The following is a 13,595-nucleotide window of genomic DNA, read 5'->3' on the forward strand; positions in this document are numbered from 1 at the left end:
GGTTAGGGTATATCTGGGTTAGGGTATATCTGGGTTAGGGTTAGGGTATATTTGGGTTAGGGTATATCTGGGTTAGGATTTGTCACAGTTGTCGTAAGAAGGAGCGGACCAAAGTGCAGCGTGTGTGTACGTTCCACATTTTATTTATACTGTGAAACTATGCAATACATAAATAAACTGAATGACAAAAACAACAAACCGTGACGCAGAGGTGAAACATACACTGACTCAAAACCAATCTCCCACAAACCCAGGTGGGGAAAACACCTACTTAAGTATGACCTCCAATTAGAGACAACGAGGACCAGCTGCCTCTAATTGGAGATCATCCCAAACAAAACCAACATAGAAATACAAAACTAGAACATGAACATAGAAATAGAAAACATAGAAGAAGAAAAAAAACCTGTCACGCCCTGACCTACTGTACACTAGAAAATAACATCTTTCTATGGTCAGGACGTAAATCCCCTGACCCTAAGCCAGACAACTGTCACGCCTGACCTACTGTACACTAGAAAATAACATCTTTCTATGGTCAGGACGTGACAGGGTTAGTGTATATCTGGCTTAGGGTCAGGGGATATCAGGGTTAGGGTATATCAGGGTTAGGGTTAGGGTATATCAGGGTTAGGGTATGTCAGGGTTAGGGTATGTCAGGGTTAGGGTATATCAGGGTTAGGGTATATCAGGGTTAGGGTATATCAGGGTTAGGGTATATCAGGGTTAGGGTTAGGGTATATCAAGCGTTAGGGTTAGGGTATATCAGGGTCAGGGTATACCAAGGTTAGGGTATATCAGGGTTAGGGTATATCAGGGTTAGGGTATATCAGGGTTAGGGTATGTCAGGGTTAGGGTATATCAGGGTCAGGGTTAGGGTATATCAGGGTTAGGGTATATCAGGGTTAGGGTATATCAGGGTTAGGGTCAGGGTATATCAGGGTCAGGGTATATCAGGGTCAGGGTATATCAGGGTTAGGGTATATCAGGGTTAGAGTTAGGGTATATCAGGGTCAGGGTATATCAGGGTCAGGGTTAGGGTATATCAGGGTTAGGGTTAGGGGTATATCAGGGTTAGGGTATATCAGGGTTAGGGTTAGGGTATATCAGGGTCAGGGTATATCAGGGTTAGGGTATATCAGGGTTAGGGTATATCAGGGTTAGGGTATATCAGGGTTAGGTTATATCAGGGTTAGGGTATATCAGTGTTAGTGTATATCAGGGTTAGGGTATATCAGGGTCAGGGTATATCAGGGTTAGGGTATATCAGGGTTAGGGTATATCAGGGTTAGGGTTAGGGTATATCAGGATTAGGGTATATCAGGGTTAGGGCATATCAGGGTTAAGGTTAGGGTATATCAGGGTTAGGGTATATCAGGGTTAGGGTATATCAGGGTTAGGGTTAGGGTATATCAGGGTTAGGGTATATCAGGGTTAGGGTATATCAGGGTCAGGGTTAGGGTATATCAGGGTCAGGGTATATCAGGGTTAGGGTATATCAGGGTTAGGGTATATCAGGGTTAGGGTATATCAGGGTTAGGTTATACCAGGGTTAGGGTATATCAGGGTTAAGGTTAGGGTATATCAGGGTCAGGGTATATCAGGGTCAGGGTCAGGGTATATCAGGGTTAGGGTATATCAGGGTTAGGGTATATCAGGGTTAGGGTTAGGGTATATCAGTGTTAGGGTATATCAGTGTTAGGGTATATCAGGGTTAGGGTATATCAGGGTTAGGGTATATCAGGGTTAGGGTTAGGGTATATCAGTGTTAGGGTATATCAGTGTTAGGGTATATCAGGGTTAGGGTATATCAGGGTTAGGGTATATCAGGGTCAGGTTATATCAGGGTCAGGGTTGGGGTATATCAGTGTTAGGGTATATCAGGGTTAGGGTATATCAGGGTTAGGGTATATCAGGGTTAGGGCATATCAGGGTTAGGGTATATCAGGGTCAGGGTATATCAGGGTTAGGGTATATCAGGGTTAGGGTATATCAGGGTTAGGGTTAGGGTATATCAGGGTTAGGGTATATCAGGGTTAGGGTATATCAGGGTTAGGGTTAGGGTATATCAGGGTTAGGGTATATCAGGGTTAGGGTATATCAGGGTCAGGGTTAGGGTATATCAGGGTTAGGGTATATCAGGGTCAGGTTATATCAGGGTCAGGGTTGGGGTATATCAGTGTTAGGGTATATCAGGGTTAGGGTATATCAGGGTTAGGGCATATCAGGGTTAGGGCATATCAGGGTTAGGGCATATCAGGGTTAGGGTATATCAGGGTTAGGTTATACCAGGGTTAGGGTATATCAGGGTTAGGGTATATCAGGGTTAGGGTCTTACCTTCTGATAGAGTCTAACAGGTCGTTGGCTGAAGGTGATTCCGTTGCAGAAGCTGTTCTTCCTGGTCGCTCGTCTCAGCTGACCGTCCAGCCTGATGTTCTTCCCCTTGGCCTGAGGGTGGAACCTGGGCGGCTCCAGACTGAGGATCACTGGGGAGACCGACGTCCGCCTCTCTACCCCGAACCCTCTCCCCGCCGCTGCCACCCTGCAGGGTGAAGTACTGCCTGCTCACCACAGGGTGGGGCGGTAGAGTCACATCTTCTGGGAGGAGGCAATAACAGAATAAGAAGAGAGGAGAGGGATTGGTTAATTGGTTAATTGGTTAATTGGTTACCGGAAGCTCATTGAGTCTTTCAGCCCATTGACACAATGACATCATAAAATACCTAGTTGATGAGGACAGGCAAAAATACACCCTCGTTGACGTGGAGATATTACAGTATACAGCCTGTAACCCATATACAGCCTGTAACCCATATACAGCCTGTAACCCATATACAGTATACAGCCTGTAACCCATATACAGCCTGTAACCCAGATACAGCCTGTAACCCATATACAGCCTGTACCCCATATACAGCCTGTACCCCATATACAGCCTGTAACCCATATACAGCCTGTAACCCATATACAGCCTGTAACCCATATACAGCCTGTAACCCATATACAGCCTGTAACCCATATACAGTATACAGCCAGTAACCCATATACAGCCTGTAACCCATATACAGTATACAGCCTATAACCCATATACAGCCTGTAACCCATATACAGCCTGTAACCCATATACAGCCTGTAACCCATATACAGTATACAGCCTGTAACCCATATACAGCCTGTAACCCATATACAGCCTGTAACCCATATACAGCCTCTAACCCATATACAGCCTCTAACCCATATACAGCCTCTAACCCATATACAGTATACAGCCTGTAACCCATATACAGTATACAGCCTGTAACCCATATACAGTATACAGCCTGTAACCCATATACAGCCTGTAACCCATATACAGCCTGTAACCCATATACAGTATACAGCCTGTAACCCATATACAGTATACAGCCTGTAACCCATATACAGCCTGTAACCCATATACAGCCTGTAACCCATATACAGCCTGTAACCCATATACAGCATATAGCTCATATACAGTATACAGCCTGTAACCCATATACAGCCTGTAACCCATATACAGCCTGTAACCCATATACAGCCTGTAACCCATATACAGTATACAGCCTGTAACCCATATACAGCCTGTAACCCATATACAGTATACAGCCTGTAACCCATATACAGCCTGTAACCCACATACAGCCTGTAAACCGTATTCAGTATACAGCCTGTAACCCGTATTCAGTATACAGCCTGTAACCAATATACAGTTTACAGGCTGTAACCCATATACAGTATACAGCCTGTAACCCATACACAGTATACAGCCTGTAACCCATACACAGTGTACAGCCTGTAACCCATATACAGCCTGTAACCCATATACAGCCTGTAACCCATATACAGTATACAGCCTGGAAGACGGAGGAAAAGAGGATGCAGGTCGGGCTGCCTTCTGAGAATCCGTAGGCGAGCGAGTCAACTCCCACTGCCATCCGTTCTACTAGCTAACATGCAGTCATTGGAAAATAAAATGTATGACCTATGATTACGATTATCCAACGGGACATTAAAAACTGTAATATCTTATGTTTCACCGAGTCGTGGCTGAACGACGACACGGCTAATATAGAGCTGGAGGGATTTTCCGTGCACCGGCAGAACAGAGAAGCTACGTCTGGTAAGACGAGGTGTTGGGGTGTGTGTCTTTTTGTCAATAACTGCTGGTCCGCGATGTCTAATATTAAAGAAGTCTCGAGGTATTGCCCGCCTGAGGTAGAGTACCTCATGATAAGCTGTAGACCACACTATCTACCAAGAGAGTTCTCATCTATATTATTCCTAGTCGTCTATTTACCACCACAGAACGATGCTGGCACTAAGACCTCACACAATTCTATCCTCCTGATTCCTGCTTACAAGCAAAAACTAAAGCAGGAAGTACCAGTGACTCTCTCAATACGGAAGTGGTCAGATGAAGTGGATGCTACGCTACAGGACTGTTTTGCTGCACAGACTGGAATAGGTTCCGTGATTCATCCAATGGCATTGAGGAGTATACCACCTCAGTCATCGGCTTTATCAATAAGTGAATCGACGATGTCGTCCCCACAGTGACTGTACGTACATATCCCAACCAGAAGCCATGGATTACAGGCAACATCTGCATTGAGCTAAAGGGTAGAGCTGCCGCTTTCAAGGAGCGGGACACTAATCCGGACGCCTATAAGAAATCCCGCTATGCCCTCAGACGAACCATCAAACAGGCAAAGCATCAATACAGGACTAAGATTGAATCCTACTACACCGGCTCTGACGCTCGTCGGATGTGGCAGGGCTTGAAAACTATCACGGACTACAAAGGGAAACCCAGCCGAGAGCTGCCCAGTGACGCGAGCCTACCAGACGAGCTAAATGCCTTTTATGCTCGCTTCGAGGCAAGCAACACTGAACATGCGCGAGAGCTGTTCTGGATGACTGTGCTTCGAAGCGAGCAGTTTAAAACTGCACTGTTGGTTAAGGGCTTGTAAGTAAGCATTTCACTGTAAGGAACAGACCTGTTGTATTCGGCGCATGTGACAAATAACATTTGATTTGATTTGAAGCCGGCTGGTCGTTCATTCTATCGGTTCGGTTGTCAGAGACGCGACCCAGTCGTTCAGTCTTTTTGTTCTGTATCTATGTCACAAAATCCTTCGTTGTGTTGCAGGGAAGACCAAAATGCAGCGGAGTTGTGGATACTCATATTTTAATTAACAAAAAAAGAGTAAAGCATCCACTTGACAAAACAATAACCACAACACTAAACAGTTTTGCAGGCTCACCAACGCAGTGCAAAAACAACTACCCACCAAAACCAAGTGACAAACATACTCCTACATATATGACTCCCAATCAGGAACAACGATCCCCAGCTGTTCCTGATCAGGAGTCACAAGACCAACACAGAACAATCACACACACAAGACTGCCACGTCCTGACCCCAAAACTACTACAACAGCTCCATCTGCTGGTCAGGACGTGACAATCTATGGACGAGACCCAGTTGTTTGTTCTAAATGTTCTATTGCCATACTGGCTGGCAACGTTCTTATCCCTTGCTTGCTAGCTAGCCAACAATGGCTAACTTACAGTCACGTCAAACAGTTCAGACAGAATATCAGCAAAGTAGCTGCATTTGCATTTGTTTAAGCTGTTTTCTAGTGACATTTAATTGGATACGTCTATAACAATAAGCTAATGAGGTGTGATTTCACCTGGCATAGAAAATATGCTCTCTCATCAGGACACTGTTGTCCAGAGGAGCTAGCCAACCACACAGCCAACCACACAGCCAACCACACAGCCAACAACACAGCCAACAACACAGCCAACAACACAGCTAACAACACAGCCAACAACACAGCTAACAACACAGCCAACCACACAGCCAACAACACAGCCAAACACAATCACTTCAAACTGAAGATGGAAAGACTGCAAACCAGCTGCACTTCGTTTCACTTGACCTTTTTTCAATTGACATTTCTTTGTATATATCCATAAAAATGATGCTGATTCATGATTTCCACTGGCTGAGAAACGTTGCCTGCCTGCCTGTCTGTCTCGTCCCGACACCGGACACGTTCGTCACTATGTGTCACGTCCTGACCAAAATAAGTTGTTATTTCCTATGGTAGAGTGGTCAGGGCGTGACAGGGGGGTGTGTGTTTGTGTTTGTTCTATGTTCTCTATTTCTATGTTGGATTTCTAGTTTGTCTTTATCTAGGTTGGGGTTTATTGGGTTGACCTTCAATTGGAGGCAGCTGTTCCTCGATGCCTCTAATTGGAGGTCATATTTAGTCGGGGTGTTTTTTTTCTTCTTCCTGTTGTTTTGTGGGTAGTTGTTTCCTGTTTAGTGTTTCACCTGGACGGGACTGTTGTCGGTCGGTTTGTTGTTATTAGTGTTTTCATTAAAGTAAAATATGAGCAGTAAACACGCCGCGCCCTTGGTCCCCTTTGTACGACTCGTGTTACAATATGGGACAGTTGGAGATCATATTTGAATATTGAAACAATGTTGCAAATGTCGGCGAGACCATACAGCAAAGGTTTTATACAAATCTCCAGCTGTTGAAAACAAAATGTTTGTCTAAAAGAAATATGAGATAATGTCTAGATGACGGTCTATGACCGTTTACAACGAAAGTATGACAAAACACATTTTTACTGCTCTAATTACGTTGGTAACCAGTTTATAATAGCAATAAGGCACCTCGGGGTTTGTGATATACGGCCAATATACCACGGCTAAGGGCTGTGTCCAGGCACTCTGCGTATGCGTCGTGATTAAGAACAGCCCTTAGCCGTGGTATATTTGCCATATATCACATATCCCCTCGGGCCTTACTGCTTAAATAAACACTGTGGTGCTTCTATCGTGTCGTTGGTTGGTCCTCTATTCTACAACGTGATAACACTCTTTATGTCCTCTTGGCGTGGCTTATGCTTCATTCTCCAGCATGGTGGATGTTTGACTGCTTACTACAATACCTTGTTCTGCTCACTAGACCCTTTTGAGGGAAAATCTCTGTCAGGTATGTTAAGGTGTGGTTGGGTATTGGTCAGGTTTGGTCAGGTATGGTTTGGTTTGGTATTGATCAGGTATGGTTTGGTATTGATCAGGTTTGGTCAGGTGTGGTTGGGTATTGGTCAGGTTTGGTCAGGTATGGTTGGGTATTGGTCAGGTTTGGTCAGGTATGAGAATTTGAGGCAGAACCGTGCATCCAAGTGTGTAATTCCCAAACATAGTATCCAGTGGCGATTTTAGCGTGTACATTTTGGTGGTGCAAATGTTGTATTATTTTTTATTATGCATGCCAGCAAAGCCACTACACAACACAACACTAAACAATACATTAATTACACTGTAACGGTGACAAACGGTGTCCACAAACTGTTAGGGCCTACATAAAGCTGTCCCAACAGGAGAGACCCAACAGCCCTTACACCTTACCACTGCTACACCTGGCTATCAGCGGAGCCTTGTCTGGCAGCGAAACAGTTAATTCAGCCTCATTTACTGCCTTTTAAATAACAGCTGATATGGCTGACTTGCTTAAACAAATGGGGTTTCTACTGACAACTGAGATGTAAATGTGTAACTCTGTGTCGTTGTTTGTGTTGCACTGCAATGCTTTATCTTGGCCAGGTCGCAGTTGTAAATGGGACCTTGTTCTCAACTAGCCTACCTGGTTATGTGAAGCTGAAATAAAAAAATAAAAAAATTATGTAGAAACTATGTCATAAAGGAACGATGAGCGGATTAGAGGCAATCCGTAATTTCGGTTAAGACATTAATGAGCAAGTCGACGACGGACTTGTTCAGCACTTTTGAAATGTACAGCGACAGAATTCAGAACATGGGCCGTTCTTACAGTATTCTACCTGTACACCAAGTCAGAAATGTAGGATAAATAAAGGGGGGCATATAAGCACACAATGAAAATTCTTACATTATTCGATGATGACATTTCTCTAAAAACAGTCTATAGGCTACATGTGCACCACCAAGTCAGAACAGTAAGCTAAGTTATGAGGGGAAAAGCGACCAAATTATTAGAGTGAGGCACATGGGCTACTAACAGCTTACTACACAACATACACTTAGTATTACTGTCTTAGCTACAGTATACATATCTCCCCTGGCATATTACATCATTTATGCAGCAGCATACAAGACATATTTGGATTCAGCTTGTTGTGCTGTGCTCACTTGAACAGGATGGTGGCGCGGTGTTCCTTTGCGGAGAAATGTTGTTGTTAAGCTTTGTCATCAAAGTTTGTCACTTTCTGGTTTTATGGGGCTTTCAAGACAACTGGGAACTCGAAGAAAAACACGGTTGAATCATGACGTTGGTGATCTTCAGATCAGAGCTCTAGAAAGTTCCTGAGTGGCACAGCTGTCTAAGGCACTGCATCTCAGTGCAAGAGGATGTCACTAAAGTTCCTGGTTTGAATCCAGGCTGTTTCACATCTGGCTGTGATTGGGAGTCCCATAGGGTGGTGCACAATTGGCCTAATGTTATCTGGGGTAGGTCATCATTGTAAATAAGAATTTGTTCTTAACTGACTTGCCTAGTTAAATATATATATATTTTTAAAAGAAGTCTGAGTTCCCAACTTGGAATTCCGAGTTGGATGACCGTTCAAAACATATTTTCCCAATCGGAGCAGTTAGCCAAAGATTCCTTAAAAAACACTCATTGTTGAATCTGCGATTTCCAACTTGTTGTGTAATGTTTATGTCCAATGAGCACCCGAAACGTTTTATCTATAATTTATCTTCATTATTTCTCTTCAAATGACAAGGATTACAACGGATCTGCCAGCAGATTGTCAAATTGATTCATGATGATGACTGCTAGCTGAGATTTTGAAAGTATGATGTTGACATGATCGGTCCAATCAAAGCTACTGTAGCTATAACGTGATTTGAATTAATTTTATCTGTGGCCAATGACCTTGAGCCTTCTTGGATGGGCACTTCTAATGTAAATCTATGGCAGCACCCAAGGGACTTGAATTTTGAGCTCTCCCTGTAGATTCTGCGGGAAGGGGAGACGATAGACTGGTATCATCAGGAGGGTAGAGACTATAGACTGGTATCATCAGGAGGGTAGAGACTATAGACTGGTATCATCAGGAGGGTAGAGACTATAGACTGGTATCATCAGGAGGGTAGAGACTATAGACTGGTATCATCAGGAGGGTAGAGACTATAGACTGGTATCATCGTAGAGACTATAGACTGGTATCATCAGGAGGGTAGGAGACTATAGACTGGTATCATCAGGAGGGTAGAGACTATAGACTGGTATCATCGTAGAGACTATAGACTGGTATCATCAGGAGGGTAGAGACTATAGACAGGTATCATCGTAGAGACTATAGACTGGTATCATCAGGAGGGTAGAGACTATAGACAGGTATCATCAGGAGGGGAGAGACTATAGACTGGTATCATCAGGAGGGTAGAGACTATAGACTGGTATCATCAGGAGGGTAGAGACTATAGACTGGTATCATCAGGAGGGTAGAGACTATAGACTGGGTATCATCAGGAGGGTAGAGACTATAGACTGGTATCATCAGGAGGGTAGAGACTATAGACTGGTATCATCAGGAGGGTAGAGACTATAGACTGGTATCATCAGGAGGGTAGAGACTATAGACTGGTATCATCAGGAGGGTAGAGACTATAGACTGGTATCATCAGGAGGGTAGAGACTATAGACTGGTATCATCAGGAGGGTAGAGACTATAGACTGGTATCACCAGGAGGGTAGAGACTATAGACTGGTATCATCAGGAGGGTAGAGACTATAGACTGGTATCATCGTAGAGACTATAGACTGGTATCATCAGGAGGGTAGAGACTATAGACTGGTATCATCAGGAGGGTAGAGACTATAGACTGGTATCATCGTAGAGACTATAGACTGGTATCATCAGGAGGGTAGAGACTATAGACTGGTATCATCAGGAGGGTAGAGACTATAGACTGGTATCATCGTAGAGACTATAGACTGGTATCATCAGGAGGGTAGAGACTATAGACTGGTATCATCAGGAGGGTAGAGACTATAGACTGGTATCATCAGGAGGGTAGAGACTATAGACTGGTATCATCAGGAGGGTAGAGACTATAGACTGGTATCATCAGGAGGGTAGAGACTATAGACTGGTATCATCAGGAGGGTAGAGACTATAGACTGGTATCATCAGGAGGGTAGAGACTATAGACTGGTATCATCAGGAGGGTAGAGACTATAGACTGGTATCACCAGGAGGGTAGAGACTATAGACTGGTATCATCAGGAGGGTAGAGACTATAGACTGGTATCATCAGGAGGGTAGAGACTATAGACTGGTATCATCAGGAGGGTAGAGACTATAGACTGGTATCATCAGGAGGGTAGAGACTATAGACTGGTATCATCGTAGAGACTATAGACTGGTATCATCAGGAGGGTAGAGACTATAGACTGGTATCATCAGGAGGGTAGAGACTATAGACTGGTATCATCAGGAGGGTAGAGACTATAGACTGGTATCATCGTAGAGACTATAGACTGGTATCATCAGGAGGGTAGAGACTATAGACTGGTATCATCAGGAGGGTAGAGACTATAGACTGGTATCATCAGGAGGGTAGAGACTATAGACTGGTATCATCAGGAGGGTAGAGACTATAGACTGGTATCATCGTAGAGACTATAGACTGGTATCATCAGGAGGGTAGAGACTATAGACTGGTATCATCGTAGAGACTATAGACTGGTATCATCAGGAGGGTAGAGACTATAGACTGGTATCATCAGGAGGGTAGAGACTATAGACTGGTATCATCGTAGAGACTATAGACTGGTATCACCAGGAGGGTAGAGACTATAGACTGGTATCATCAGGAGGGTAGAGACTATAGACTGGTATCATCAGGAGGGTAGAGACTATAGACTGGTATCATCAGGAGGGTAGAGACTATAGACTGGTATCATCAGGAGGGTAGAGACTATAGACTGGTATCATCAGGAGGGTAGAGACTATAGACTGGTATCATCAGGAGGGTAGAGACTATAGACTGGTATCATCAGGAGGGTAGAGACTATAGACTGGTATCATCAGGAGGGGTAGAGACTATAGACTGGTATCATCAGGAGGGGAGAGACTATAGACTGGTATCATCAGGAGGGTAGAGACTATAGACTGGTATCATCAGGAGGGTAGAGACTATAGACTGGTATCATCAGGAGGGTAGAGACTATAGACTGGTATCATCAGGAGGGTAGAGACTATAGACTGGTATCATCGAGTAGAGACTATAGACTGGTATCATCAGGAGGGTAGAGACTATAGACTGGTATCATCAGGAGGGTAGAGACTATAGACTGGTATCATCAGGAGGGTAGAGACTATAGACTGGTATCATCAGGAGGGTAGAGACTATAGACTGGTATCATCAGGAGGGTAGAGACTATAGACTGGTATCATCAGGAGGGTAGAGACTATAGACTGGTATCACCAGGAGGGTAGAGACTATAGACTGGTATCACCAGGAGGGTAGAGACTATAGACTGGTATCATCAGGAGGGTAGAGACTATAGACTGGTATCACCAGGAGGGTAGAGACTATAGACTGGTATCATCGTAGAGACTATAGACTGGTATCATCAGGAGTGTAGAGACTATAGACTGGTATCATCAGGAGTGTAGAGACTATAGACTGGTATCGTCAGTCTGAGTTAAGGGTAATTTAACATTAGCGAATCACAGGACTGCGAGGCGTGGAAGACCCGGAAAGGGAGGGTAAGTGGACGACGCTGTTGGAGATGATTTGTAGATTATTTCCGATTAAGGTCTTTTTATTTGCTAACGAAAGGTGGAGTTTGACACGTCGGTCCACCAGACTCTTTTTGGACAGAAGTGTCTGGGAACGAGATTATTCATTGACAGTTACACGTGTGCTTTTCACGCGCCTACAGTATCTGTCCGAACTAACAGCCGACATGGTGAGGCCTGATCCACTGTCAGCTGATATCAGCTGTGGGCGCAAACTGATCGAGTAGGAGGAGGAGGAGTGGGGGGTGTGTGTGTGTGTGTGTGTGTGTGTGTGTGTGTGTGTGTGTGTGTGTGTGTTGTGTGTGTGTGTGTGTGTGTGTGTGTGTGTGTGTTAGGGTAAATCACTGGTTCACCTCTATGAACCTGGGCTGATCTAAAATGGAAACAATGGTTATAGTATTTAAAAAACCACAGCTTGCTTTGCAAACTAATCTTATACGGCTAAACTACAAGGCAACTAGCTAGCGTTACTATGGACTACATAGTTGCCGTAGCTCAGTTGGTAGAGCATGGTGCTTGCAACACCAGGGTTGTGGGTTCGATTCCCACGGGGGGCCAGTTTAAAACATGTAATAAAATGTATGCAGTCTACTGTAAGTCGTTCTGGATAAGAGCCTCTGCTAAATGACTAAAATGTAAAATGTAAATGAGCTGGAAGTTAACACGGCTTAAAATGTTTAGAGCAATAAGACCAGATGAATAACAGTTGTTATTACAATATCATTACATACAGAATATATATATATATATTAATAAATAAATTACAACATTAAAACATATTGGAAAAAGTGCCTAAAAAGTAAATACTAAATATAACCGGAAACATAATATTTAACTTCTGTTGATTTCATCACATTGGGGATTCTCTGTGTCTGCCACGCATTGGAGATCAAATAAAAAACTGATTTTAACAATACAAAAAATATATAATGTAAATAAATCAATTACAAGTTAGAGACTTTGAAAAACTAGGTTTAGCATAAGACATCGTCGAAAATCACACTCTCGTTTTCCCGCGCACCGGAGAGCTGCACGGCTTGCCGTCGGGTCGTCACGGCGCTGCGCACGGCGCTGCGCAGCTCGAACTGCCCGCTTCGGTTCTCCGTTAACCGTCTTTATCAACACCGCAAAAAGGCGCGCTGTATTGCTAAGCGCTCGCAATTATGAAATAGAGACGGAGAGCTGTGTGAACATTCATTATTATGCTGTTATGGTGATTGAAATCAGAAGGTCTTCGATCTTACCTAAAGGTTTATGTGTTGTGTTGCCCATTATATCCACTGATGCTTCTCACTGGTAGACAAGTGAATTCTGAATGGTAATATCTCTCTGTCCATCCATTTATGTCTGTCCAATATGGTGTGTCAAAGAGCTACTTATTTGCCTTTTTTTTAGTCCCGGTATTTCTGAACCATTTGAACAGCGCTGTGTCTCCTTAATAATGAAGCATGGACATTCTCTGTAATGTTATCTCTGCAAGAAATGTGAAGGATCAGGCAGGCAGGCTGCTCTCTCTCTCTGTCTCTCTGTCTCTCTCTGTCTCTCTCTGTCTCTCTCTCTCTCTCTCTCTCTCTCTCTCTCTCTCTCTCTCTCTCTCTCTCTAAACAGCAGTGCTAACTGGTGCACTGTGCCTCCCCCTTCTCTCTTCAGTATCCTCTCTCTCTCTCTCTATCCTCTCCATGACTTTAAAGAAACAGTAAGCTTCTCTGTACTCCTCTCCCAGGCAGATACAGAATCTGAAACGCAGTGTTCTAG

General features: G+C 43.9%; 1 pseudogene; it reads right to left on the minus strand.

Annotated features, from left to right (window-relative positions):
- Positions 1-2,515, minus strand: part of LOC123731703 (E3 ubiquitin-protein ligase NEURL1B-like) — a 14,933-nt pseudogene extending 12,418 nt beyond the window's left edge.
- Positions 2,516-13,595: the final 11,080 nt, after the last annotated feature.

Source organism: Salmo salar, unplaced genomic scaffold (assembly GCF_905237065.1).
Source record: "Salmo salar unplaced genomic scaffold, Ssal_v3.1, whole genome shotgun sequence".
NCBI lineage: Eukaryota > Metazoa > Chordata > Actinopteri > Salmoniformes > Salmonidae > Salmo > Salmo salar.